The sequence below is a fragment of the Ptychodera flava genome, chromosome 9 (assembly GCF_041260155.1).
Source record: "Ptychodera flava strain L36383 chromosome 9, AS_Pfla_20210202, whole genome shotgun sequence".
Lineage (NCBI taxonomy): Eukaryota > Metazoa > Hemichordata > Enteropneusta > Ptychoderidae > Ptychodera > Ptychodera flava.
Genome location: NC_091936.1, coordinates 2390084 through 2396337, shown reverse-complemented (window position 1 = coordinate 2396337; position 6254 = coordinate 2390084).

Genomic DNA, 6254 nt, shown 5'->3' with positions numbered 1-6254 from the left:
ACTTTTCACCTGAATATCTGAGTCGGCTACAATTACGATAACTATTTCTTTTTACCGGGGCTGGCTTTGTCACTAAATGTGGTAGAGACGCGTCCGTCTTCCTCCTCTATAGTCTACAGTTCCCGCTGGCCCGTGGCACTCTCAGGATCATTAGGTACCTATGTATATTCTAAAAATCACGGAAAAGGAGTTTTTTGTTCATTATCTAGGCCGTGAAAACACGAACAACTGTTTGGGTTTATTTTCAAAATCTGAGCCGTGAGATGATTAGAATACCCCTTTGAAACCTGGTAAATATTTTCCCTAGATGTACTGCCATGTCAGCGCTAAATCGAAAATGAGACATTTTTAATAAGGACGTCACCATGTAACTCTTCTCCCGAAAGTTACCATGTTACTCTAGCCAGTCCATCTACTGACTACCTTGCATACTGTAGACTGTATTGGGGGTAGGCTGGTACAGACAACAACGCTACACTGCATTGATGTATCGACACAATATCACTAATTTATAACATTGACATGGTGGTAACAGTGTTTGCAATTATCTCACTCACTCCTAGATTTTATAAATTAGAGGGTGTTTTCTAGTTTATTTTTCTCCAATATTTCTCATAATAAGGGTGTATTTTTGTTGAAAAATACCAGATATAAAGGGATGTGTTTAAATTTTGAGAAACATTTACAAGCATGGGTACCCGGTCTTTCCTGTTAGTGCCACAATAGGACTGTCACCCCACTCTCCGAAGTTTCTCAAACTGACCGCGCCGAAAACGAGATTTCGTTGCCTATCTATACTAAATCACTACAAGAGAACACATGCTATGCTTTAACAGTATGCAAAATAGTCAATAGACAGACTGACTGCATATTTTACTGCTTCCATACTGTTTTAACCTCTTGCAATTTAATCTTAATCACCATAGAACTGTCGGTTTTTGCGATGTCCTGTCCCCGTCTCCGTAGACTTGGTTCAAGTCTGTGATTTGTGAATGTTTGAGTGGAGTGAACGCGACGATTTGTGTTTTATTTTCATGTGAAACGCGTGAGTGGGGTGAACGTTATTAATGAGAGGTGTGAACGCTATACTATGGGAGTTTCTCCCGGAATCGCAGAATCCAACAGAAACTAACTCACTCAGCTATTGCGCAGACTCAAAGGTAACGCGTTCAATTAATCGCAAGGAAAACCTGGCCTGAGGCCTTGGCTGCTAAATTCCAAATAGGTTTGAATGAAATAGGAGAGACACAAGAAAAAAAATAATAAAAAAGCTTTTTTTTAGAAATTCACCGACTTGAACCAAGTCTACCGTCTCCAGTGTTTTCTAGGTTTTTGGTTTTTTTATTTGTTCGTTTTTTTGGTTTACGAATACATATTACATAAAGTTAATAACAACTTAACTGAAACATGAATATTTATGTTTTCTTTTAAAGAAAACAAAAATCATAAAATATACTCTGGCCCAGATTTACCTATCACTTCTTCCGCGTAGAAGAAAATTGCGATTTTTGACAGGTCTGACAACATCTGGAACCAAATTTTAAGTGGTATAGGATGATAATTTCAAGTAAGCAATCATTTGTAACCTGCTATGAAGGACTTCGCTGACTGATAATGTCAGCATAATTCAAATCAGGTCATATGTTTTAATCAGGTGATATGTTTTAACAAATACTTTTTAATCCTTCTTTCATCGTTTCTTCTCAAATAATACATATTGATGCATGACTCAGGAAGTGATAATCATCACCATATTCTGTGATTACTTGAAAACATTTCTTTCTCGAGTTTTTGCAGGTATAACCTTTTAATCATCATCCATCACGCACCGACGGACAGCGGACACTATAGGTCTAGATACAGTGTAGCTCATTCTCGCGAGCCAGAGCAATAATTTCCGCTCCGCTGACCTACGCAAAAATCAATCTCTTGACGGGTAGTGCTGAGCTGTTGCCGTAAAGAGGCGCGTGGTTTACGACGATGGTGTAGCTAAGACTTCAAAAGTGTTCAGGTGATTATAGAGACACTTCGAAGTCAATGACACTTTTGAAGTCCTAACATATATACCTGGCGTACTGAACTTAGGTGTGAACAAATTTAACATATTATATTTTGTCATCAAAGCATAGTATGGCAGTGTTTTATTATGATCCCTATACGCCTCTCCCAAAGTCGATTGTTATTTTCAAAACGACCCCACCGAATTACTTTCTGAATCCAAAGACGACTCAGATCAAAAACACTTTTCAAAGTACATCGGTTAAAAATTCCTTCTCAAATACTTTACTCAATCAAACTTAATAACTTTGAGTTTAGTGTATTGTTATTATACCTGGCCATGAACTTTTAACTAAGTTTCCAAGTTTGTGATATTGTTTGGCCAAAATGTTGCTAAACTCACATGTAATATGACGCGGGTCTCACCTTGTAAGTAGGAATCCATTTTGCACTAGGACAGGAGCTTGCCCCTCTCCCGCTGAAAAACAAAACAAAACAAAATCAAAAACGGCAACAACAACAAAAACAACAACAAAACGCCCTTGGATTCTTCAGCGTGCAACAAGAAAGTCCGTTTAAAGACCGTTTTAATTTATCGTGCTGCATCCACTTCTTTTACGAGATCTTTAACATGACAAATTATTCTAATGAGAAAATTTCATATTGTAACTGTACATATTTTTAGCTCGAATGAAGTCAGTATTATAAATGGTCAAACTATACAACCATTCACTTTTTGAAGCTTGACCAAAGCATTATTCGACAAAGCCTTGAACAACATTTTAATAACATGAACTTGCAAAAACAAAAAACTTTTCGTTCGCCTAGTTATGGAAAATCTAATTGCAAGTCGTTTTTTGTACAAAACTTAGTTTGACCTGCATGAGGTCATACCTACTAGTAGAGGCTTATTAAAGCCTACATGGCCTGATCGGACGAGCAGTTTCAGAAAAGTAAATGTTAAACCTATTATGAGAAATTTACCTAAAAAAGTTCGCACATGAAAATTAAATGTCTTCATTCTGTGAATATCTCGATTGGGTCATCCATCTATACCCATAAAGCAATATATTACCGCAATGGGCTCGGTCTTACATATTCTTTCTAAAAAATGGTGTTTTGATAAACACAGACAAAACTGATAACAATAATTGACGCACGAAAAGTTCGTGATACTTTACATCACATGTAATGTGGTGATTTCACAGACGCTCGTTGGCTGGATAGTCAACCCCTGGTGCTGCCTATAAGTGCCAATATGGTGAAACCTACTCCAGTCCGATCAAGATGATGTGGTCGTCGGAACTGCGCCTATACGACTTTCTTGATGTATTTCACCACTGATTTCATGCACGATATCTCGATGTATCGCGTCAACATAGCCGCAACATCGAGATTTCACGATGTACAATATGATGGCAAACAAGATTATGTTTCCATTTTCATCAATCGCTAGACTTGGTTCTGTCTGTGATTTGTGAAACGTAAGAATTAACGGGTGAACGAGCGGGTGAACATGTCTGGAACTCCGGCAGAAACTAGCTCACCACTGCGAAGACTCAAAGGTAACCCGTTCGATCGCTAAAAAAATCCTGGCCTGTCAAATTCAAATAGGTTTGTATGCAATAGAAGAGACACAAGAGAAACTGTTGCAAATGATGTTTTTTTTAAATTCAATGACTTGAACCAAGTCTAATTATCAATCGCCAACTTACCTTAGACATGGTGCACAGTTTTAACATTGGTCGTATGGGTGCCATGTTTATTTATTTATTTATTTAGCCGTGTACACATACGTGACATTAACATAAAAAAATACAACACAAAAGAATTACAAGATCGAAAACACTTCACGAGGGAGAGATGAAAAAGTCATCTCAAAATTACATCTTGTGAGATTTCATCAGCTCATTAAAGAACTTTGCAGTAATATGCACAAAGGAATCATCTGAACAAGACATTATGTAGTTGAAGAAGGACATCTTGTCAAAATGTTTCAGCTGAGCCTGAATCTCAAAAATAGAATTACAGTAAGTATCTCTTAAACCTTGTGCAGGTGCACTTTGACAAGTCATAATACAATGGAATTCATCTTCAACATCTCTTCTGCATAAAGTACAAAGTCTAAGGTGTCTAATAATATTCTTATAACGACCAACTTCAACTGGGAAAATATGATTTGAAATTCTTGTTTTTGTTAATGTTATTCTATCAAACGGATTTTGTACAAAAGACAGATACTTCTCATATTTGAAAACAGTTTTAATTTTATTATAAATATTTAGTTTCTCATTACTTTCTATGGCTTTCTTCCAGACGTCAACAAACTTTGCTTTCAAGGAATGTTTTACTGTCCTTATAACTGTAGACAATTTACAATTCTTCTCTCTCATTACAGAATGCAAAGACAGATTTCACAAAGTCTAAAAAAGACGACTGACCCTTCTCATGCAATTTGTTTTCAAGTTCAAATGCTACGGCAAGGAGACTATTATTTTTAAGGCTTACTAAACGACTCCAATATTTAATCACATTAACAATAATACATAGGCAAACAGGCATGGATGCATGCACTTTTATTAATATCAAGAATGTGCTTGCAAACCTTCATCTGAACAATCTTAAATTCACGGTTTGGTTTCAGGAAGTAATCATTAAATCTTTTTGAACTTACTTTTCTAAATAAGGAACTCCCCCAAAACCTCTGATCCATACAACAACACTGGTTTAACTAGAGAGTCAAAAAAGATGCAGTTGTACCACCACTGGCGTTCCATTTTGAGAGTTAAAGGTTTTCATAAGAGCAAATAGAGAATGCAGTACTTTGTTTTTTAAAGAAAGCCTTGCTTTTTTAAAATTTCCAGATGGAATAAAAGTGATACCTAGGTAAGTATAAGAGGAAACAATATCTAATCTCTTACCGTAAATGTAGATATTATATTTATGCATATTAAAGTTTGCATTAAATATCATGATCTTTGTTTTCTTGAGGCTTTTGTGTACAGGTGTCATGCTTACTCTCGATAAATCATCAGCCCAATTGGTACAACCAGATGATAACTTGATACATGACTTGACATTATCATACATGCACTTTACAATATTCTAAAACTTAATACTAAAGCTTTTTTTTGATAATTTATAAAATAACCCTAAATACCAAACACTGTCAAAAGCTTTCTGTAAGTCTACAAAGCATGTAAACAATTGCTTCGTTCTACCTTGACGCTTGTAATAATTAATCAAAGACTTTAAAACGAAAATGTGATCGGATGTACGACATCCTTTTTGAAAACCAATTTGCTCGCAACTGAGCAATTTTTTACTTTGAATAAAACTGTTACCTCTGTTATTCAGAATAATAGTAAATAGTTTCCCTACACAACTGCTGATAGTAATACCTCTGTAATTTGAAGGATCATCTTCTGGCCCAAATTTGTGATAGGCAGTATATACCCTTTGGCCCACACAGTTATAGAAATTACAGTTATAGAAGTTATAGAAGTTACAGAAATAACTCACAACTCAAAACAGCATTGAAGATCTTGAGTTGAGCTGGAATCAAAATAACCTAGCCACTCTTAATCATTTCATTTAAAATTCCATCATCGCCACAGGATTTTGCCCGATTTCAAGGATCTAATAGCAGTCAACACTTCACTGGCAGAAATTTCAGAGTCAAGAAGCTCATTACTATAGAACTCAAAACCACTTAATAGTCTCCTCTTAATTTTTGCTTCAAAATCAGCATCAACATTTTGAGAGTCAATGCCCTTTTGTGCAAGTGATTTAAAATGACTAAACCAAACGTCAGGAGCAACACTAATACTGGCTGAGTTGTCTTTATTTTTCAGAGTACTAGCCTAACTAATTTCCAAATTTTTTTCGGATCTCTTTTTTCAGAATCAACAATAAGAGACAATCTTGTTAGCTTAGGGACTGTCAGTTTCTTCGGCATGGTGGGGCCGGTGGATTCAGGGGGGGTCACCCTGTTTTAGACTTTGATGATAGAGGGTGGGTCACCATGTTTTTGAAATGCCTTATGGGGAGGGGGGGTCTATGTGTTTTGAATTTCGACACGGGCTCATACTTGCCTAAAATGCATCGTGCGAGCCACAAAGTTCATATTCAGTTGCATTTTTCGGCGCGCCCTTCGGGCGCATAACTTTAACAATAATAAGACATATTTTTCAGAGCCCCCTCCAAGCATATAACTTTAATATTACAGACATGTATATCAGAGATATCTGTATGTT